Source organism: Gallus gallus, chromosome 1, assembly GCF_016699485.2.
Source record: "Gallus gallus isolate bGalGal1 chromosome 1, bGalGal1.mat.broiler.GRCg7b, whole genome shotgun sequence".
Classification (NCBI taxonomy): Eukaryota; Metazoa; Chordata; class Aves; order Galliformes; family Phasianidae; genus Gallus; species Gallus gallus.
This window is the reverse complement of record NC_052532.1, coordinates 8,168,806-8,192,201: the sequence shown is the minus strand read 5'-3', so window position 1 is coordinate 8,192,201 and position 23,396 is coordinate 8,168,806. Positions and strand designations below refer to the sequence as shown.

At 43.1% G+C, this 23,396-nt stretch overlaps 1 protein-coding gene across 2 annotated transcripts in view; it reads right to left on the bottom strand.

Annotated features, from left to right (window-relative positions):
* Window positions 1-23,396, bottom strand: part of ELAPOR2 (endosome-lysosome associated apoptosis and autophagy regulator family member 2) — a 93,304-nt gene that overhangs the window by 47,373 nt on the left and 22,535 nt on the right. The window lies entirely within an intron of this gene.

The following is a 23,396-nucleotide window of genomic DNA, read 5'->3' as shown; positions in this document are numbered from 1 at the left end:
ACAACACATTCTCAACTTAGACAGGACAGGTTTAGGTTAGATATTAGGAGGAAGTTTTTCACAGAGGGTGGTGACGCACTGGAACAGGTTGCCCAAGGAGGCTGTGGATGCCACATCCGTGGAGGCATTCAAGGCCAGGCTGGATGTGGCTCTGGGCAGCCTGGTGTGGTGGTTGGTGACCCTGCACGTAGCAGGGGGGTTGAAACGAGATGATCACTGTGGTCCTTTTCAACCCAGGACATTCTATGATTCTATATATACCCCTAATGTACTCAATTACATTTGTGTTTTCCTCTCTTCATCTCAGTATACAATCTTCAAGGAACAGAAAAAAAATAGTCATTAATTACTGTCATGTTGAAATCCGCCTATAAAGCAACCAGAATATATAAATAACAAATCTGTAACAGACCCATCTCGTTGTTCATATCACATAAGATAAAAATTATCTATTATCTACTCAAGACTGGAAGAAAGCAAAGCAAAGGATACTGAAACCCTCTGAATCTGACTCATGTTCAGAACTTTTTTTATCTATTTCGTATCAGAACAACTGATAGAAATTATAGAGGGCAGCTTGGTGTCAACAATTCAGGTTGCTCTCACAGCCACCCTCTCAAAATGCACTTCAGAGATGTGCCCCAGCATGCAATCCCTTTGCAGGCAGGAAGGGGATAGAGGGGTCCTCAAAAGTAGTGGCTTTGTTCTCTCCTTCTGCATTGAGGTAGAAGACTCAAGTCTCCATCTCCCCCTTTCCTACCCTGTAAATCTTCCCAGCTTTAACCATCCAGATCAGGTTTCCAGGAGAGATGGACCCAATAGATGTCCTTCCCACTGAACGCCCCAACCCTGTTAGCCCTGTGTGTGAGTAGCCATGTCAACAGAGAAGTTTCAAGGCTCACAAGGGGGTTATGTAGCATGGCCTTGCTCTTGAACAGGCTTTTTCCATTGCCTGTGCCCTTACTGTGCTCAATTTCTTTGTGGAAGAGATGGATTTTTTTTTTAAACTTCTTTTCTTCCTGACTTTCAACTCTACTGTACAACTGAAAAGCACTCCATGGAATTTGCCATTTTTTCTGGTATTTGATTGTAATGAAGACTCTACAGATGGATTTTTGCACATGGTCACACATGTACACCTCCAAACCTCTGCTAGCCACCGCATCCTCTCCCCTGTTCTAGTTCTACCAAGGAACAAACACGGTTCTTGGTAGCTGTACTGCAGGCATCCACTGCAGCTCACAGCTTCATCTGCACCACTGGCCAGCTCTAAACTAGTTGGCTTGGCTACCTCTAGAAGGTGAATATACCTGCATAGAGCTCCGGTTCAACTAAGTAATGCAGCATCATGAGATGCTTCAGCTTCCGTGGTGATGCCATCCTCAGCACCCAGGGTAGCTCAGATACATCCCTACAAGCTGGAAGTACACCTTGGCTACAGCAGAAACATCCTCAAAGCCAACGTGACACTGGCAAGCACTGGAAATCTCCCATTAGCACTGGCTTACCAGGCTCAGGGTTTCTAATCTGCCTCAGCAATCTGAGCTTCCAAATATAGCAGGTTGATAAAGGAGGCCTCTCAGCACCATGGGGCGCTTACAACTCCTTTGCATCCCTCTGAAAATCACAGTTCTGCCATGCTATGATTTCTTCTCCACTCTAATTGAGAAATTTCTTCACCCACCAGTTCTCTGAAAAAAAATTCACGGCAATGCCATTTCCAGATGTTATCTGCTGCCAGCTATGACTCTGTTTTTGCTTTTTATGTTTTTTTTTTTCCCCCACTATCATCCAGACATAGAGTATCTTGAATTTTGGCCACTGGCCTGTTTTAATTTTAACAAGTCTGACTGCTTTGTTACTTTTCTGGGCCAGGCCTTAATGATTTAACTTGTCCCTCCTCCAGTTCAGCTGTTATTTCCAATAACATTTCCGGCTTACTGCTCAGAATTCCTGGGGTGTTAGAAACTGGCTTCAATTTCAGGCCTAAACAGTTTGTTTCCATAGGAAAACATCTCTCTGAACACTCCATACAGGGTTAAGGTAAAAATAAATAAATAAATAAATAAATAAATGGATAATTTTCTAAATGGAAAATTGATGCTCTTCCAAGAAGCCACTCAGAATCAATATGTAGTCCTCGGCATTAAATTGCCAAGAAAAGGTTAATAGTAACCTGAAAAATGTCTCCAAAACAGACAGGAACATTCATTTCACTCTGTGCTGAATTTCACCTCATTGTTTTTGGAGAATCAGTGAAATCACATGTGCACTGCTGCTCACTAAGCTGTTAGAAAAAACCCTCTGACGTATGTACGCTCCCTCTGAAGGACACTGCATCCAAAATAGATGCCCTTGTGCATGCACATGACGTCAAAGGGGTGATGCACTATTCACAGCTCTTCCAGGGCGAGAAAGAACAGCAGACTTGGTCCAATGAGCTATGTTCATAATGCATCAATACCAGATCAATGGCTGGGCCTGCCACCCTCTCATGGTTCCCATGCAAAAGTCCTGTAGCCAGGGCATCCACACCCCCTGCCCTGCAGGCTTAGCTCCAAGGATCTCTTCTGGGCACCAGCTTCCAGGAGCTTTCTAAGTGACACATCAATGCAGTATCCCTCTGTGTGCCACCCCACATCACTGCCCCTCACGTCGTATAATGCTGGGCTTAACTTGGTAAAGGGCACCTGGGACCTGGTATATGTCATCTTAGATGTCTCCAATGCACACCTCTACATCTGGGCTTGTCATCTCACAGTCCTTTATGACAGCTGACAGACTCCTCTGTTCTAAAAGTAAAAGCCTGTTTCAGAGTATTTCTGAAACTCTAGAAGTATTGGTTTCCTCTCTATGGACTGACTCTGCTCTCATGAGGCCTCTCCTGCTACCACATCCAGGTCTGGGGTCCCAGCACAAGAGGGAGCTGTTGGAGGGGGTACAGAAAAGGCCATGAAGATGATCGGAGGGCCGAAGCATCACTCCTATGGAGACAAGCTGAGGGAATGTGGCTTGTTCAGCCTGGACAAGAGAAGGCTCCAGGGAGACCTCATTATGGCCTTCTAGTTCCTAAGAAAGATCAACTTTTGACATGGGTAGATAGCGACAGGATAAGAGGAACAAGAACTACAAGAGGGGAGATTAAAGTTAAATCTTAGGAAGGAATTATTTATTCAGAGGGTGGTGAGGCACTGGCACAGCTGCCCAGAGAAGCTGTGGATGCCCCATCCCTGGAGGTGCTCAGGGCCAGGCTGGATGGGGCCCTGGGCAGCCTGAGCTGGTAGGGAAGAAACAGCCCACAGCAGGGGTTGGAGCTGGGTGGGTTTTGAGGTCCCTTCCAACCCAAGCCATTCTATGACTTGAGAAGTTTTCTCCCAGAGAAAAAAAAAAAAAAAAACACAAAAAAATGGTAGAACTGAGCTTTCTCCAGAATGAGCAGAAACACTCAATTCAAAGCATCTCCTATTTTTCTGCACCAATTTTCCTTTCAACTACACAAAAGCTGTCCTGTAGCCTTTTCCACTTAGCCAGAATTGAAGCGCAGAGAGGGCACAGACCCTTCTAACCAGTTCCTGATGCACCAAACATTTGATCTGGGTACAAAGAGTGGATGAAGACCAGGAGCTGTTATGAAATAACAGCAAAAGTCTCTTGTAATGTAACAGCTTGCTCTGCTCATGTTGCTTTACAAACACAGACATCAATAAGCCAAGGGAAAAAAAAAAAAAAAAAAGACTATTAAAAAAGCTTTCTACAATGCCTGCCATAATATTACCAAGTAAGTGAACAACTGTTCTCAGGTCTGTCACTTATTCCTTCCCTCAACTTGCACTGCTTGTTCCACTGATACGTTTGCTTAAACCGATTAAGTGCATACAATGCTATTAAAAGATATCGTTTGCCAAAAGGAGCACCCATAATCTTTACAGACCCGTGTGCTATCTATATTTACATGTGCAACAGGGATTAGCTGTGCTTTTTTTTAAAAAAAAGGGGGGGGGGGGGGGGGGGGGAAAGCAACATCATACAAATAAAAGCCTCTTCAACATCAGAATGAAGTCAGGAGAGATAAGAAGGGAGTACGCTAGGACGTGATATCCCAAAGGACACAGAAACATGGCACTCATAGTTCCCAATCTGTACTTCCCCATGTCCAGCCTCCATAATGTCACCCCATTCAAGGATAAAACCTTCAACACATCGAGACTACTCCAGCGCTTAAAGGGTTGCCCATCAGTCACTTTTCCTAATTCAGGTTTTGAAAGAGGAGATGCAAGTTTCTTATTAGTTTCAGGCATCAAGCCCATCCTCCTCTTTTACTGCACTCATTATTTCTAAGTATATCCTCTGGCAGCAATGAATGTTCCCACCTTCCCCCATGCTTCTACCATTCCGAGCCCATCAGTGAGCAGCACACAGTCCATTAGCAGGGCTCTGGTTCACCCCATTCAGACTTAATGCCCAGCTCTAAGTGTCTCCTTCCTTAATCTCCTTTGAAATTACTTATAATGGTGCTTTTCGGCTGAAAATTTGAGTTGGGCTTTTAATTATTTCCACCTATAATCCTAAATCCCAAAACTCCTAAAGTCATTCCTGAGTGTTCTGCTGCACTTCTCTTTCCAGAATCCCAATTTATTTGTGGCTTTTTTGGCAGGGAGAAACCCAGCCCTAATTGCATTACTTAGAACCCCACAAGGCAGCTGCAGAGATTCAGACTTTCTGAAAATCAGGTTATTTGCATCTTGAGCCTAATTCAAGCACCAGGTTTCTACAACCAGAAGCTTAGGTTGAAATCCTGCCAAAGCCATCTGCAAATTAAAGATGAACTGAAGAGATTTACTGAATAAAAGCCAAACTTCAGCAAAAATATATCATCAATATTTGTGAGCAATCAGAATAAATGATATTTTAGGTAAGTTTTTATGTAATTTGTTCAAACATTATTTCTAGGATTCCAGCCCAAAATTCTTAACACAAATGGCTAGTCCTAGGCCAGTGAGCAGAGTGAGGTGCTATCTATGTTTACAGACAGACAGACCTCTGCAGAACAATAGGGTACATTCAAAGAGTCACGAGCAGCTCTGTCAGCAGAAGAACAAGGACAACTCTTACCGATGTTTAGAAACAAACAGCTGATAGAAAAATGTTTGGATGAATATTTTGTCCTAGATGAAATGAGAAATGTACGGAGCTCTCATACCAACCAGGCCAAAGGAACTGCTTTGCTCTTGGTCAGGATACTGCACTATGGGGTGATGGTCACCAGACAGACGAGGTGCTTCCTACACATCTCTGATGTCTGGATCTGAAGAATCATAGTTTCACAGTCTGCCCCAAATTGGAAGGAACTCATAAGGATCATCAAATCCAACTCCTGGCTCCACACAAGGCCACCGAAAATTAAAGAATCTGAGAGTGTTGTCCAAGCACTTGTTGAGTGCTTGTTGAGTGTTGTCCAAGCTTGGTGCCATGACCACTGCCCTAGGGATACTGTGTCACTGCCCAACCATGCTCTCCATGAAAGCTAGCTGGATTTGGATGAGCTATTTGCCTAGCTTAGACCCATATGTTTCCACAAAGCTTCTGAAGCCAGTTGAGACAAGTCCTTCCTTAGATATTTATTTACTCAGCTGTTACATGCTGGATCACCATATCAGTTTTGGATGCACTGGTGCAGCCTCTGGCCAACCTCCAGTCCAAGAAACATCCACTCTTTCATTGAGCTTCCTAGAAACACCTGCCATAGAAATAATGTGATTTTACTGCTGCAGAGCTTTAAACAAGAGACAGTAGGGCTTGAAGGGTATTTTCAAAGCTGTTTAGTCCATCTTTTTTATCATATCTAAACCATTCCTGATAGAAGTTTGCCTAACCTGATAGAGAACCTCCAGTGATAGATGTTTAGCAGCCTCCCAAAATACAGCTCACAGTTACCATTCAGATAAAATGGCACTAATGTGCATGGGTCATTCATCAGGCAGCTACTCAGTTATCACCATCCAGGAAGTTGAACACAAAAGTGAGGTGCCAGATATGAAAACAAAGGATTTATTTGCTGAAAAGCACAGACCTGACAGTGGGCAGCATCATCTCAATGCATAAACAGACTCAGAGAGCACGGCTGGCACCGAAGGCTGGCTGTGCCCCTCCAAGAAACTCCATCTATTACATTCTGTACATGGTTTGTTGAGGACAGTGTATGCCCATATAACACAGTTTCATCCTTTGCCAAATCCCTTTCAGTATCAGCCCAGTCATGACTAGGGAAGTTTTTATTATCATTATCTTATTTATCCTTTCAGTGACCATTTGCAGCCTGTAAAGGTCAGGTCAGCCAGCAGCCCTTTGACTGAACGAATTATTTTCCCTTTAAACAAGACTTCACAAGCAAGCTGTGTGTAGCACCTGTCCAGCCATTTTGCAAGCATCTGGGATTGCTTACTTTTGAATCCTGGAAATAAAAGTGGCTCTTAGTAAAACAGTGGCTCTTTCATCCAGGCTTTATCTGTTGCCCAGCTAAGTCAGTAAAAGATAACTATTGACTCTAAAGGACAACAGGATGAGCCAGTCAATCAGTTTATGTACTCACAACACTAAGTATTAAATAGCAGATGATGAGCGTTGCCATCTTTGCAAATAAAACTCTAGAAAAACATTTGCTACCTTTTAAGATCATCTCATTGCATTTCATGGATGGCAATACCAAATACAGAATTCTACAGTATGGTGGAAAATCACTCTGGAGAAGGTTATCTTCAGCCAGATAAACTGTATGTGTGAAGGATTCTCCAGTGATAGCTCAATGACAGTAACAGGGATAGAGCAGTTTGCCTCCCCCAACCCACATTTCTTCTCCTGTCTGGTGCCAGCACTACCACTTGTGCTTAGGATGAAACTTATCCATCAGAAAATCACTCCTTTTCAAGAGTTTTTAGCCAGAGAAAGTTCCCTCAACCCATTCCCTCAACAGGATGAGTTGAAGAACAGAGCCCCCTTCATACAGGATGTAAAGAGAAGGAAGGGAATAGCAATTTCTGACTGTGAGTAGTTGAAGAATGTGCAAGAGAGGACAAAGAGCAGCAGAAGAAATATGTCAGAGACACACAAGTGCACGTCACCTGTGACTCCTTTATTCTTCCCAACATGAAACCTCATTTCCTCACACCTCTTCTGTGAGATGTGGCTACCCTGCTATCTGGTCCTATGTATCACCAATACTCCTATTGCTCAGGCAGCAAAACCCTAAACGCTAAAGCTTCAGGATGTATAGGAATCCTGGTTTTGGTCTCTCACAGCTTAATAAATATGGAAATTAAAACAGTCTCTTGGGGTACTTATCTCCACAGCTATTCAACAGAATTTCCAAACTGATATTCTGGTTCATAGCAACAAAACCATACAAATCTTCATCAAAGAGAGACTTGTTCATGCCAATCGGGTGATAAAAATAGCAGCTTAAAGAATAATCTTGTATTTTGACTGCATTTTTTCTGTGAAATTCACTCTTATTATTTTCCCTCCTTCTTTATATGAAGCAACTCTCAGGAAAGCCTTTTTCAAGAATTAAAACATGATGATATATGCTTGCGTGACATCTTAAGACCTAAAATACTTGTTTCCTAATGGAGAAAGTAGGAGTTAAACCCTCGCACTGTATTCTATTGCCTCCCTATATCTTGACTTGGATCACTCAGAAGTGCAGGAGTGAAGGATGCAGACACATCCCAGATGAAGCACGTGAGATGAAGGTAGTAAATGATATCCTCAAGGAACAGTAGGATTTGTAAGCCTTAGAACAGAGGAGGATTACGGCTCTTTTATAATGCATACACTGGTTAGTTTGGACCAAAGGTCTGAGTGCTCCTTCATCTACTACTGGCTTGCTGTGGAGTCACAAAGAAATTACCTTGCTTATCTGCCCCACAAGTCTAACCTCATTTTGCACATCTGGAGATGACACACTTTCTCTACAGAACATTCTGGGAGCCAGACTACAATTTTGAGTGCCTTCCCTAAAGTCGATTTATGAAACGAGTCAGGAGTGGCATCCTAGAGCTGAGGTCTTGAACAGGTAATACTTTTTACTCTACAAGTTAAGAGCAAAATCACAACACATCTGAATTAGCTAATATAATGCCACAGCATTTTACCCCTTGTTGGCATAGCTTCAGAAGAGTGAAAGGCTTGGAACATTTATTCTCTTAACATTTAAGACTCTGTAACAGCCCAGCTATAAGAGCCTTCAACAGGGCATCTCTGTCAAATTAGATCTCGTGAAACAAGTAGGCTAATAACTGTGGGTGATGACACATATGAGAGTTGCCAAACACCCAAAAGAAAGAGGACATAAACTGTCAAATAGTATAGTACAGAAAGCAGGAGAAGCTTCCTGCTCTGTTTCTCCACCAACACATCTCTGTCCCAATCTGACACCAGAAGTCACCTCGGTAGACTGAGGGACTTTCCTTGCAGCCATTCACTTCTGGGCTACACTGCCTTGGACTATGAAAAATAGTGCTGATTAACATGTGTGGAATACTCTGGTTTTACAATGGGGTGCCAGTCATAGATTTGGTTTTACAATGGGGTGCCAGTCATAGCACCACAGAATCACAGAATGACCTGGGAGTGTTCTCTAAGATCATCAAACCTGGCATAGGCAGGGTTGCCAACCACTAAATCAGGCAGTAGATCAGGCTGCCCAGGTTGCCATCCAACCTGGCCTCGAACACTTCCAGGAACAGGGCATCCACAACTTCTCTGGGCAGCCTGTGCCAGTGAAGTAAGAGTAGGTCAAGGATCAAGAAAAAATGAACCCAGCTCTCAGTGGTGATGGTTTGATAGTTGGACTAGATGATCTTAGTGGTCTTTCCTAACCTTAATGATTCTATGATTCTCAGGCAACACCTGCTGATGCAAGACCAGATCAAGGAGATCCACTTTCTCATCAGAAAACTTTCTGTAACATCCAACTCCACATGTCCCTACAATGTCACTGAACTTTTTACTCAGAAGTTAACTGTCTCAAGGGTGACACAACGTTCTCAGGTCATAAATATATTTAAATGATGGTACAAAACTGCCTGGAATGTTTCCAACAGCAAGGGTAGATGAGAGAAGAGAGAAACGTGTTCAATACTCAGAGATTCTGCTGGGAGGAAAATCTGCTAGACATGAACAATTAATTCATTGTAATAAAGAGCACTGTAACCTGCTATCGATCATTTTTGTCCTAGGCTTTGCATTAGATAGATTTCTAATATATGCATGTGCCAAGGGACTGGAAGGAATATTACTCAGCGAGTCTTTTAATTGGCTTTTTTAACTACAAACCATGAGGTTATTTTGTGAACAAGTTGGGGACATGTTAACCATCAGATGACATTACATTTATGACACTAGGCAGGGCCTCCAAGGTGCACTAAGCACAAACAGATAAACAAACAGTTACCTTTAACTTGTGTGTGGGCACATACATCCCTACATGGGCATTTTCATCTGCGCACACAAAACTCACATGAGGGTAATTCTGTGAGCAACCAACTTCTGCATTCCATCTCTCCCCAGCCGATAAACTTGAGTAGAGCTCCACTGTATCCAACAGAGCTCCACTGATTTATGCCAGAGGAGACTAAAGCTTCTTGCTTATCTCCAAGAAAGATAAAGCAGAAAGACAAGAAGTCGTTAAAGATAACACATAGGTCTTGGGTGAAATAGGCTATATCTCACTGCTGCTCCATAGGATTCCCTGAACATACAGTCAGAACTGCAATGTTTTGTCTCTGCTTTCTAATCCTTCCAGTAATACCAGCTAATTAGATGCTGAAGAATTAGCTTTTCTCTTCCACCTGTGTGCCATTGACTAACTGCATTCAGAAAGCAACTCCAAGTAGGCCAGTAAATCCTACCATGGACCAGCATGAGGAGACACCTGAATAACCAGACAGGATGGGATTGCCCCCACAGGGACATGGATGGCAAGGACAGCAGAGCATGGACTCGTTTATCTATCTTGGAATAAAAAGAAAAGCTCTAAAGCAGAAATTGCTCCTTCCAGAATGCAAGAGATTACCCCAGTCAGGACCACGGGCACAAATGCTGCTCCCATATGGGGTCCCATCATGGTTCCAAAAGGTCTGTGGCACATCACATCCAGGCAAAGCCCACAGTGCTCCAGCTGAGGGCTACAATAGAATTCTGGCTTCTTCGCTTGCTCACAGCAAAGCCCATAGCTGGATTTCCTCCCAGCACCTGACAAATGCATTTCCCTTATGCCTTCCTTCCCCAGATGACTCTAAGCTGTGTTACATATTATGGAAGTGCTGGGGCTTCAGGAGGAAATTTAACATTAAATATAAATATAAGCATAACAACCAAATCCATCTGTTCTTCTCTCTTGATTACAATTTTTTTCTCCCCATCCTGCACTAACTGAACTTCTTATTTTCTTCCTGTAGCCTCTGTCAGAGCTGTCTCTGTGGCGCTCCAACATATGAGACAAAAAAAAATAAGGTAAATATAAACACCAATTTGTTGGACTCCCATTACTTTTGCCCAGGGATTCAGATCAGTCTAATGAGGGATTATAAACAGCAAGGAAATAGCTATCCAAGAACTTGAGGTCTGCAGGGCTGGATATGGAGCATCCTGATGGACACTGAAGTGAGAACACATCACTGTGGCACCCTGAGTACTTCAGTCTGTGCTTAACAAAGTTAAAAGCATGCTTCAAGTTAAGTGTGTGCTGCTGTGAATTCAGGTGTTTGCCAGCAGAACAATACCTTAACCTGTCCCAAGACAAGATCAGGTATTTGAAGAGCTGAAAGGGATGCAGGTGCTCCAGAAACATAACTCAGGACAAGGCAGAAGGGCATTTAGACTGCATGTCTGGGAGCCAAGGACAGAAGGAGCAACTAAAGGCTCATCCTCTTCCTTTAAGGTCAGTGACCTAAAGCTCCAGCTAAAACAGCTGCAGTAACACTTACATGCATAATTGTTTTTCCCCTTTTGTTAATTTTTTTCTTAAATATTTACACACAGAAGGAGAAGTCACAAAAGATTTGGACAGAGATAGTTTTCAGCAAGCGGAGCAGGAAGAACCACATTACAAGCATTTGCCTGGGCTGGTAATGACTTTCTTCCCTCCCTCTCCATATCCAAGATACCAATTATTTCCCAGCCTTGTGTCCCTGCCACCCAGGCCAGCCTCATGCCCCAGCGTGGTACAGGTCCCACCCTCCCCACCCTGCCTCTTGCTGTGACCACCTCCATGGGGTGACCCAGCTGCTGGATCTGCCCCCAAGCAGCAATAATAGCAACGGAAAACTGCTCGCTCCCCCAGTTCCTCCCCAGGTAGCACTGACTAAGGGCTGAAATCCAGTCCTTAACAAATAAAGTTCAGTCAAGGCTCTAATAAGACTGCATGGACTGCTGCAGTAGAGCACATGCTTGACTGCACGCAGAGCTAAAGCAGGCATCATATTTGGTCTTCAGGTTGCAGAATTTTCATCTGATTCCTTCTAAGTTTTTCAAGTATTTTCACTGCATAAGAAGGCAAATTAATACTACTTACTCTAAATCAAAACCAGAAAACTGCTTGCTTAGTAAGAATTTACAAGGTTGAAGGTTTGGTCTTGCAGCACTGTTCCAGGTCACTGATGATGGATGCTTAGACTCAGTGCCTTCACTGTCACAGGGGACAGCTGTGGAAGGAACTGCAGTGCCAACACCTCAACACCAAAACATACAGGAATCGACCCAAAAAAAGCACCACAGAATCACAGAATAATTAAGGTTATAAAAGACCACTAAGATCACCTAGTCCAACCATCAACCCATCTCCACCATGCCCACTAACCATGGCCCTCAGTATACCTTATGTCACAAGTTAAGATAAACAGTTGAGCTCTTGACCAGCTCACAGCACATACATTCATGTTCCTCTAGGCTGCTGCAACTTCCCATCCTACTCAAATTCTTGACATCAATACCTGCCCTTTACTGCTCTTCTCAGTTTCTAGATCTGAAATTTAAAGTGAAAAATTGTGAAAAATCTTTTAATTCAGTATTTTGCATGCATGTTTCCTTACGATAGAGAACATCAAAGCACACCTTGGCACTGGCACAGGCTGCCTGGAGAAGCTGTGTGCTTGAGGCCAGGTTGGATGGGCAGCCTGATCTGGTGGGCAGCAACCAACCAGAGCAGGCAGCTGGAAATGGATGGGCTTTAAGGCTCCTTTCAATCCAAGCCATAATATGGTTCTAAGATTCTAAGATAACTCACCCTAAGATATCCTCATAGCACGTTCCTGGGGAAAGGGAGTGTTGTTATTGCCAAGTTAATGCCACATGGAAGCTGAGGCCCAGGACTTTAAGACTCATATTTGAAAAGGTATTTAAAAGCTTTGCTCCTTACCCAGGCAACAACTGTCACTGCAGCTTGGTTCCTGACCAGCTTTCAGGTATGACCCAAGTGAGGTGGCACATAAGGAATTTGAATGCAAGTCTCCTGGGGGTCTCAATACTGTGTTAGTCTCTTCCTCGAGACCATTCTACATGTGCAGAGAGGAAGAGAGGTGCTTCCCCAGCAGAAGAAAATCTCATGGAGCAGTCCCTGCTATGGCAATCCCACCAGCACTTCAGCAGTGCTCCAAGAAGGAATAAACTCCGAGCATTTAGCTCCACTTCTGTAGCTCTGTGAAGCTTTCCTGATAAACAATCTGTCTTCTACTGAGGCAAACTCATCACATAAAACCCGGGACATGATCTTATCCAACCAATTAGGTAGATGGTGCTGCTCAACATGCTTGCATTATGCTGATGGATTTCCTCCCTTTGAAGGCAGCAGAGGCTGTTGAAAGGCACTTGGCATGCAGATGATTGTCCCAGGCCACTGCAGTATCTATCTCATGTCATCCGGTGTGATGGAGACAGCACAAGGTTAATGTAGGCTGGATGTGGGGGCAAAAAAAATACACCAAAAGGCAGCATGCACAGAAAGTAACTAATTTCCACACACTCTGCATTTCCCTGACTAATGCTGACCTGAGTTTCCATACCATCTTCCCACCACCAAACGCAGGGCACTTCACAAGTTCTGGAGTCATACAAGACTCAGCGCTCGAGGAAGGAAAGTGGGAATGAAGCACTGTTCTATGGGCATCAGATGTTTCTAGGACGGCAACCAAATGCATTCTTATTTGGCTTTGAAAAACAGCATCAAGCACAGGCACAGCATGCTCATGTTTGCATCTTTTTTTAACACAGTCTGTACCTACTTCCAACTATACCAACAGTATAAAATCTACCCTGATCTGAGAGCCTGAAATACTGCTGTCTTCATTTAAATGAGACTAAATGTCTCTTCTCGCTGTCCACAGTGAGAGGCAGGGCTTCCTGAGGACAGTACGTGTCACTTCAGATTGGTCTCTGCCATCCAAAGTTTTTTAAGGTGAAACCACTCTGCGGGTCATTCACTATGAAGACTGGAAAGAGAGACAGAGACAGGGAAGAAGGGAGGATGGAGGACTGTGAACACTGCAGGTTTTTTTCTGTTGCAAAGCAAAAGATGGTATTTCATTCTGAAATATAAATTCAACAGGAGATGGCTTGTTTTCCAGCTAAAAATGTGCTTGCCAAAATGCATCAGAAAACACTCCTTTTGATGTGGAAGACACCCAATAAAGAGAGGACCTCCTGTAGCTTCCTGGGAGATGCCAAGGATGGGCAGCCCCAGCCCTGAAAAGTCAGTCACTGAAACGCACCCCATGCTTCCCAGCCTGCCACCTTCCATATGCCTTTCCTTGTGCAGTGTCCTATTCTACCTGTCCATTATTTGCCAAACACCAAACACCTGCCTGCCCAGTGCTTGGTGTGCCCTGCCATAACTCAGTGTTCACAATGAATTGCTGTAATTAGTCTGCTACAGCAAAGCAGTAACCAAACATAAACCACAAGGCACAGAGGAAAACAATTATGAATCCACTGCTGCCGGCTGAATATTTTCATATAATTACAGAATCATCAAAACATTGAGGTTACAAAAGACCTTCAGCATCAAGTCCAACCATCAACCTGTCCTACTGCATCCAATCACTAAACCATGTCCCTCAGTGCCATGTCCACACATCTCTTAAATACCTCTAGAGATGGAGACTCTGATGGAGACAGCCTGTTGCAATGCTTGACCAGCTCTCCTTGGAGAAATTCTTCCTGATATCCAATATAAACCTCTAAACTGAAGACACTTTTTGAAAAATACACAAGTACAGAGTAAAAGAAAAAAATCGTATGCCAGCAGGTTACCTTGAAGGGAGTGAGGTTGCTTCCCTTTTCAAAACAGTATTTCCCCTCTCCTGCATTGTTCTTTCGTATGAGAGATGCTTGAGCGAAACAAACTGCTACAGCCAAGTTTCATATCCCAGGAAAATTGTTGCTTCTGATGGAAAACACCAGCAAGCAGTGAGCTACAGCTGCTCTGTCAGGAGGCATTACGATGAAGGATTACAAGCACAGGCCATCTGCCTGAGCCTGGGGCTTTGGTTTGCTTTTCTTTTTTTTTTTTACTATGTGATGCTGCAGTAAAGTACAGTGAAATGAAAGGCAGGAACAGCCAATCCCTTCAGGGCTTAGCTGAGCTGCCAGAGAGCATGGCCATCCCAACAAGACAGAGAGCTTGAAATTAAAAACAAAAAGACCTGACCAGGTGATTTATGGACAATGATTCAGCACAACACAAACTGCATGGCCGATATGTTCCCAATAAAAAAGCATAAACACCGTCAAACAGAAAGGAGGGCTAAATCAATAGCCATGATCCGCACCACATTAATTCCAAATCCCTTTTGCTCTTTGCATATGTTACAGTGATTCAGAGAGACAGCCTTAAGGAAATAAGTGCCTCTGTGTTATTACACAGCAAAACATTAGGTGCTCGGCAGTCATCGAAGCAGACAGATGATTGCATTAGCCATTTAATTGACCGTTGCAGACAAAAATGCACACGAGGAATGGCACTGAACTCACATACTCTGAGTACTTTTAAGGAAGAAAAAACAATGTAAATAATGCTGCCAGTTGCAAATTCTTTTTTTTTCTCCCCTCTCCAAACACAGGCTACTCGAATTGTAAATGTTAGGGGATGGCCAACAGAAACAGAAAGCTGTTTTTTCAAGCGTTTCCTCACCCATGGGGTACTCAGGTCAGCAGGGAGAAACCCACAGCCTACAAGACACAGTCAAGAGCACAGCTGATTAAGAATTACAGAACCACAGAATCATCTTAGTTGGAAAAGACCTCCAAGATCATCAACCTGACCTACAGAGTCCCATCACTAAACCATATTCCTTAGTGCCACATCCTCACATCTCTCAAATACCTCCAGGGATGAGGACTCCACCACCTTCCTGGGCAGCCCATTCCAATGCTTGACCCCCATCTCCATGAAGAAATTCTGCCAAACATCAGAACTAAACCTCCTCTAGCACAATTTAAGATCATTTCTTTGCATCCTGTGACTTGTCCTCTGAGAAAAGACATTTACGCCCTCCTTGCTGCAACCTCCCCTCAGGTAGTTGTGATTATTTAGGATATGCCCACTCCTAGATGCTTCACACGCCTCGGTCCTGTAGCTGTAGTAGGGATCCTCAAGGGGGAAATCATCTGAAGACAACCCACATAGTCAGAAGGCGAATTTGCAGCTGTGTAGCAAACAAGAAAGTAGTACACTTGGGAAAAGCAGACAAAACTCGTCTATCATGTGTTGTGCATCAGTGTAGTTGCAGGATAGCGTGAATGCATGGAAAGCAGGCACACAGGGCCTTGGGAAGGTGAACTGGGATGCTGCAGGTACACCTGAAGGGGAAGAAGTTGCCTACAGAGCTGTGCTTGGGGTCACTCGGAGGGCTGCAAGTCTGTACAGGCTCTCTAAGGAAGGCGTGATGGCCCTTCTGCACCCACAATTGGAGCATTTGCCTTGTAATTGGCTGTGTTTGGAGCTCATGTTCTTCATACAGCCCTAACTGGGTGGCTCAGGGAGGAAAATGTCTGATCTAATCAGAAAATCTGAAAAGTACAAAGATTTCCTAGTACTTGCATGCAAGGCCAATTTGTCCTTTTACCGAGCAGGATCTCACATGCAATTCTTCTTGCTACAAATAGTCTCATTATTCAATACTGCAGTTCACAGAACCTCAATCCTTTCATCCTTAGGGGGGAAAAAAAAAGAAAAAGGGCTCTTTGTAAGTATGTTCAGTCACACTTAACTAACCTTCCCCTGCAGTCCTGACAAATCAGAGTGGAAATTATCACGAGCCCAAACAGCTAAAACCATATTCTTTATGAAAATAATTTTAAGCAGCAAAAAGAGGGAGAGAGAGATTTATTGGCATATCGAACAGAGCTAAAAGCCAGGGAGCTCACAGCAGTTCTCAGCCATCGGTGCTCAGGTTGGGTGTAGGTGTAGGAAGATGGGGGCAGGTGGGTCAGCGTTCCCAGCGTTTCCCTAGAGGGCCATGGGCTTCTCAAGAAAACTCTCCTGGATTTAGACTATTCTTTCATGCATAGTCATGCACAGGAGAAAGACTTGTCTGAGGACCGATAATCTTTAATACAAAACTAAGGATTCTCTGGAGATTTATGCATCCAGGAACACAAAAAGAAGAAGAGAAAAAGAGAAAAAAAGAAAGAAGGCTTTTTTTCAGGCCTACAGGCACCGTGGATGAATTAGGCCCACCCAATGCTCAGCTAAAATCTTCAGCCTGAGGCAATAATTTCATTTTAAGTAGTTTATACTCAGCACAACCACAGTACATTTGTAAGCTTAATGCTAAGCCGCTAGAGAGGAAAAGGTAGAAAATAATTTATTTCAGGAACAGGAGGAAAACTGTAAGAAAAGCAACCATTTTTAACCTCAAGAGGGGAAGCACTTGGCGCTATTTACCAGAGACCGTTACCACCTCTCAGGGAACATCTTCTTAGTCAGCAGATACATCCAGGATGCACAAAGACACTCCTGCTCTGCTCTCAGAATGGGGACACAGTGATGGACTGGGGAGCTGCACCACTACTGAGATGCTCCAAAGCACAACACGGGCATGGCTCTTACCCAGGAGGACCTCATTCTATGTTGGACCGTGGCACAAGGAAGGCTGGATGTATGGGAAGGAACCAGCTAGGAGTTTCTGTATGAAAACTGCTACTGAGAAAAGCATCGGTTTGCTGAGATCTTTTGTGGGAAATTACCACATTTTGGCAAACTTCTCAAACTGCAGCAATTCAGAAAATCAGCATTATCCCCATTTCTTCCTCCATCACTGTATATATAGGTCATCTACATCTCACTCATATGGTACAGAATATTTTAAAATCCAAGTAGATAAACTCTTAACATCTAATCATTTCCAGATTTTTCACTTTTACTTCAAAAATGGAACTCTGCTTCCATAATGAGCTGGACTGTGCTCCCTCTGAGCTTTCAGTGCTTTTACCAACTGGCTCCAGAAACGATCAGCTTTTAACTGACTCAGAAAAGGGCCACCATCCAAATCCACTAAGTCAGTACACTTCAACCAATATCAAGCAGGCCAACCAGAGATAAATTTGCGCTCAGGACCAAACCACACTAAACTCTCTAAAAGAAGGGAGATTTAGAGCAGAGGTCAAGGGAAATTTTTCACTGGGATAGTGGTGAGGCACTGGCACAGCTGCCCAGAGAGGTTGTGGATGCCCCATCCCTGGAGGTGCTCAAGGCCAGGTTGGATGGGGCCCTGGGCAGCCTGAGCTGGTGGGGGGCAACCAGCCCACAGCGGAGGGTTGGAATCAGATGATCTTTGAGGTCCGTTCCAACCCAAGCCATTCTATGATTTCCATGGTGTTAGAGAGCTGCACTCCTTCAAAGATGAAGCTCTGGGATCCAACCCAAAGTCCTCCCTACCAGTGGGGATTTGGCACTTCTAAAAATTAGCCTAAAAACATTGTAATGTGATCTCTCAACAGAGAAACAGTTTGCAAAACCTGTGTTATCTGCACTCATGTGGCTGGAAGAGTCCTCTGCTTTGCTGGAGTAGCAGCTCATGCTTTGCTATTTTCTGTCTGACTGCATTTGCCACATCAGTGTTTCTGGAGTCATAAAGAAGCCAAAGTGAGCAGAGGAAAGCTGACAGCAGTAACCCTGCTCTGTGAGGGCGTACTTCTAGCGCAGGCATTGCCACAAAGAAATTAAATGGGAGAAGGAAAGAAAAATTTATAAAGAGAGAACATTCTCCAGAACAGGAAGGAGGCAGGGAGAAAAGCAGAGCTACTTCCACTAACAATTGCCAGTCAGAATCTTCTGACAGGGCAACAGGTAATTAACAGCTGCTTCATCTGTCACTTCAGTGTTCTGCAGACCAGCAGTCCAGGGTGGAGATGAAGCTTCAGGCATCACAGTTCTGGAGGGTCTTAGATGTGTCAGGGGAGGTCTAGATGGACATTAGGCAGAAGTTCTTCCTGGAAAGGGGTGGTCAAGCAGGGAAGTGGTGGAGTCCCTTGGCTGACACAGCAAGCTACAAGTTCAACATCATATGTACAGTTACTACCAGTGTGAAGGATCGACCTTCTCTTGCACCTGGCCATGTTGACCAGCATCTCTTCCACCACATCTTGCTACCCAGCTATGCATGCAGTGTGGTCTGACAGTCGCCCTGATAATGGGCATGGTCAGTGTATCACCACAGCATGGAGAAAGGACACTGCTGCTGCCAGGTCTGTACACCGAGAAATCAGCAGCCCTGCCACATCACAGCCTCCCATCCTCCCCAAAGCCTGCAGCAACCTTCTTCCCACTGAAACACAGAGCAAACACTTTGTGTACAGGGCATGAGTAAGAGAAGAGAGAGACTCATTGTAGTGTCTGGGACATGGGTGTCCGCTCCCCAGGCAGGTGCAAGAAAATGGACCAGTAGGACCCACTTGTCCCCACCTCATTCTCACAAAAGAAAACCCTCCAGGGCAGAAAGCACCTCCAATGGACATCACACAACAGGAACCAAACCAAAGGGCAAGAGAGGTGAAGGGGAGAAACAGCTCTGTCCGCATTCACAGCTCCTGAAACGCTCTGGTGAAAAGGTTTAGCAGCAATAATCATCAGTGCTTTCATGGCATTTGTATGCTATCCCAATTAACTGAAAACGTCAGGTGTATCGGGCACCCTACTCCTGTGTTCAGCTGGAAACACACAAAATGGCCAGACACATAAGGAAAGACTGAAGACAAGGTTTATTACAGCTTTGGACTGTTCGTGCATTCTCCTGTTTCTAATGTATGTTAGTCCTAGAGCATCTTATGACACGGTTGCAAAGCCAGCTATAAAAAGAGCAGCTCTGTGTTTCCAGTGTGAAGAAGCTGTGACAACTACAGAAATGAGAGCAGGCAGGGGCTGAATGTGAGAGATGGAGATGGGGGGAGCACATGGAACAGGCCCAGAAAACCTTGCAATCGGTCAAAAAAAAAATTCCCTCTTCAAAACACCGTGAATCCATCTCCTTCTGTGCAAGTTGAGGATGATTTGCATTTCATATTTTAATAAAACCTAAGAAATATTTGCTGCAGAGCTTGAAATTATCCTGGAGTTCAACTGAGGTTGACTGTCGACTTCAAGGACAACTTCAGTGCTTTTCAGGATCACCACACTGCAGTTTGTAAATATCTATGAATTACCAGGCTCCTACAAATTGGCTTCACTTGTGTTTTCTTATCAGCTTCCTGTTAGTAGCAAGAGTTTCCTTCCTTGGATTTCCCTAATGTGACCTTTTTTTTTTTTTTAAATTCCCCAATATGATTCAATATGCAAATATTAATTCTGATAGTTCAGCTGAATTTATTTAAGTCATGTAAAAGTCAAAGAGACAGAAAAGTATAAACTCCGTAGAATTCCCTATTTACGGCATGTCAGAATTGAGATCTTATTTAGACTGGTGGAAGTGCTCTCCAGAACAAGAATCCATTGTTTTTCAAAATGAGGAACATATATATGTATATATATATATATATATGTATATATATGTACATATATACGTACACACACATATATATATACATATATATAAAGCACACTTGCACATTAACAACTGCAAGGCTCTGAGAAAGCACAGGGAGCTTGCACTATAAAGCACAGGGAGCTTGCAGTATATTCCACAGCTTGTGTGCAGATGTAAAGGTTTCATCACAAACCCAGAAACAACTTTTCATTTAAATTTTTGGTGTTATCATCATGTTATCCTTCCAACAGAACATAATTCAGAAAAATATTGGCTACTTTCTCTATCCGTGTTGCCTGTTTTCTTGTTCTTTAAACAAACGACTTGCTCTATTTTGATAGCTCCTATCTGCAGTAACAGACTGTGAAATGACCCTCGGTGCATTTACACCGAGCCTCAATTTCAGCTCCAAAGAACAAGCTGTGGAAAACGTTAAATCAGAAATGTTTCTATAACTCCCCTGATTAATTAAATTAATTGACATTTCTTTGGACCAAAGTCACTCTGCTACATTGTTACAGAACTTATCACAGTGGTTTTTCTTTTCCTAAGCATGCATTCTTCAAAGAAAGCCACTGTCAGTCAAAGTCATTATCCAAATGCAATTTAATTTACACCACGAAAATCGACTGAATTTCTTTACAGTTTGGTCAAATGACTCAACTTCAAGAAAAGAGGGGAAAAATCCAGATGTAGGCTTATGAAAGCAGAAATCTCCCCCAGCTTCCCTCAGGATCTATTCTGGAGGATAATTGGTCTTTTATGTACAGAGGGCTTGAGGAGGAGCTGGCTCTTAATCTCTGTATGTCATGAAATAATTTCTAGACCCAGCTGTGATATAGCAGGGGAAAAAGCACGAGACCAGGAGAGAAAGGAGATAAACAGAAGGATTGTAAGGATAGGGAATAAAGAAGAACTAAGATGCAGGCAGAAGGCAAAGTTCTCACAGCCAAAGTGAAGGTAAGGCGCTGCTTAAACTGCACAGAACTCCTTATAAAGGAGAAGTATCATGTTCTATATTCTAGAGAAAACTAGACACAGACATTATTGCAGCATGGTTATGCAAAGTCAACAGCACAGCCCACATTTCTGGTTGGCCTCATCCTACTCCACTGAATTTTACATTGATTCATGATTTTTCCTTCAGCAAGACTTTGTTTAAGCTTTTCTCACTGTTCCTAGGCTGTGGACAAAACCAGCAGGAAGAACTGTCTCCACAGTCACTGCTCTGCCTACAAAGCACAACATCCTCACAGAACCTCAAATGAGTTGTCCTGCTGAATTTAATGATCCAGACACCCAAGCACCTCCTATAATTGGCTCTTCATCTCAGTTATTGTGATAGGCAGGCTCATTAAAGACTGCAGAGCTTCAGACATGAGCTGTAAGTCGAGAAGGGACAAATCTTTCAGCTCTCAGGCTGCCTTAGCAACGGGCTGCCAAGAAAGCTGAGTCTACAGAGAAACCTCATCCCCTGGAGCTCCCATGGCACCTACAGGTGCCTTGATAGGGCAACATGGGAAAGACTTGGAAGTTGTATCAAAGTCATTTCAGTAGCAGTACCTGCATTTGCAAAGCAGCCATTTTGGATCACCCTGTACATCTCCAGTAGGTCACACTATTGGAAGTGAGACATCCTTGCCTTGTGCTGTCAGTACTGAAGGCTTTAACTCATTGCTCAGAGGCCATAAAAAAACAGAAGAAAACATATGTTGTGTTTTCCTTCTCCATTCAGTAAAAGCTACCAGAAGAAAGACTGGCACTTTCTGTCACCAAGTGATCTCTTTCACTATGCTACATGACAAATTTAGTCTGTTATGCTGACAACTTGTATCCCTCGATCTCCTCAAGCATTCCTTATTTCATAGAATCACAAGGTTGGAAAGGACCTACAAGATCATCTAGTCCAACCGTCCTCCCATTACCATTGCTACCACAAGCTCCTAAACCACGTTTCCAGATTCCCAGGTTTCTGCTTTCCACTGCGCTGGCCTTTTGGATTATTTTTACTACAGGTACTTGAATTATTCATTGGAAGTCATCTTTTTTTCTGGTTAATATGATCATCGCTTCCCTAAGAAGTCATTAGAAAGTAATTTCTTACTATTGGTCGATATCAGCTGGCATTTAAAAAACCAAGTCATTTTGGAGAGCTTTCTCACACTCAGTTACTCAGTAGAGCATTCCAGTACATGTCTACATTTCCACTCATTTTGACTGAAAATATACAATATTTTTCCAGCTCAATCTCTGAGTCTATCTTCTTTCACCATTTCATCTGGTTGTTGTTTTTTATTACGCCTGAAATCCTAAACCAAAAACAGAGCAAACGCTGAGGATGCAAAAAGTAATTCCTTGGATGCTCTGTCACTAAGCCCCCCATCCATCACTCAAATATCTCCATGCTATGACTTATTCCTTTTTCCTCATTGCTTCCTACACCTATCAGTTTAGCACCATACACACAGTTTCTCAGGATAGCCTAAACTTAGCCTTACCAATGGAAATACTAAATTGAAATGGCTTTTTGCTCGGTTGCCCTGCTATGAAGCTCTGCCTGGATGCGTCACTGCTTTGTTTATAGCTCCTCAGCCACTTATCAATCCATGAGATGGGATTCAAAACACAGGCTCAATTTCTTTTATGAGCAGGTTTCAATGCAATGCAAAACAAAGTGCTTCATCACATGCCAGACGTAAACAATGGGAGCTGTAGTCACTCACATCTCCTGATTTGTCTCTATCAGAAAAAGCAATGAAATTTATCTGACATCATTTGTTCCAGTGAAATCCACGCTTTCACTATTAACTAGACAATGACTTTCTCTCCCCCACTGTTACACGGTTCTAGTCAGGATTATGAGCCAGTGATAACCAAAACTGCCTTTTTTTTTTTTTCTTGAAAAGAAATAGTAAAACATTTTTTTCTGTTTCTTAGAAAATCCTTGACTCATTATTGTACCAAACTCTTTATATGCTTCAATCAAATATTTGTTTTCTAGATTCAAATCATCCTTTCAATTATTTTACAAGCTCTAGACCACACACTATTTGTCATAAAGGTATTTCACAGGTTAGTATCTCTCCATCATAAAACAGTTAAGACATTACCAGTAATGGAGTTAGTGTAAAGTCAACATTATTCTTTCCTCAAAGAGCCTGTAAAAGCTCGCTCAATTGCCTTGATATATTTTGGCCAACATCCCTGCCCAGCACTGGCTGTTTTACATAATAAAACTCCTCATTTTGTTTGCTGGTTTTCTACCATTAGTCAGAGATGCCTCTTTTTATCTTCATCTGGTTGTTTACCTTTCCCAATACAGATATTTTTAACATCACGCTTCTGTTAATACAGTTGCTTTTATTATTTATTTCTTATTTA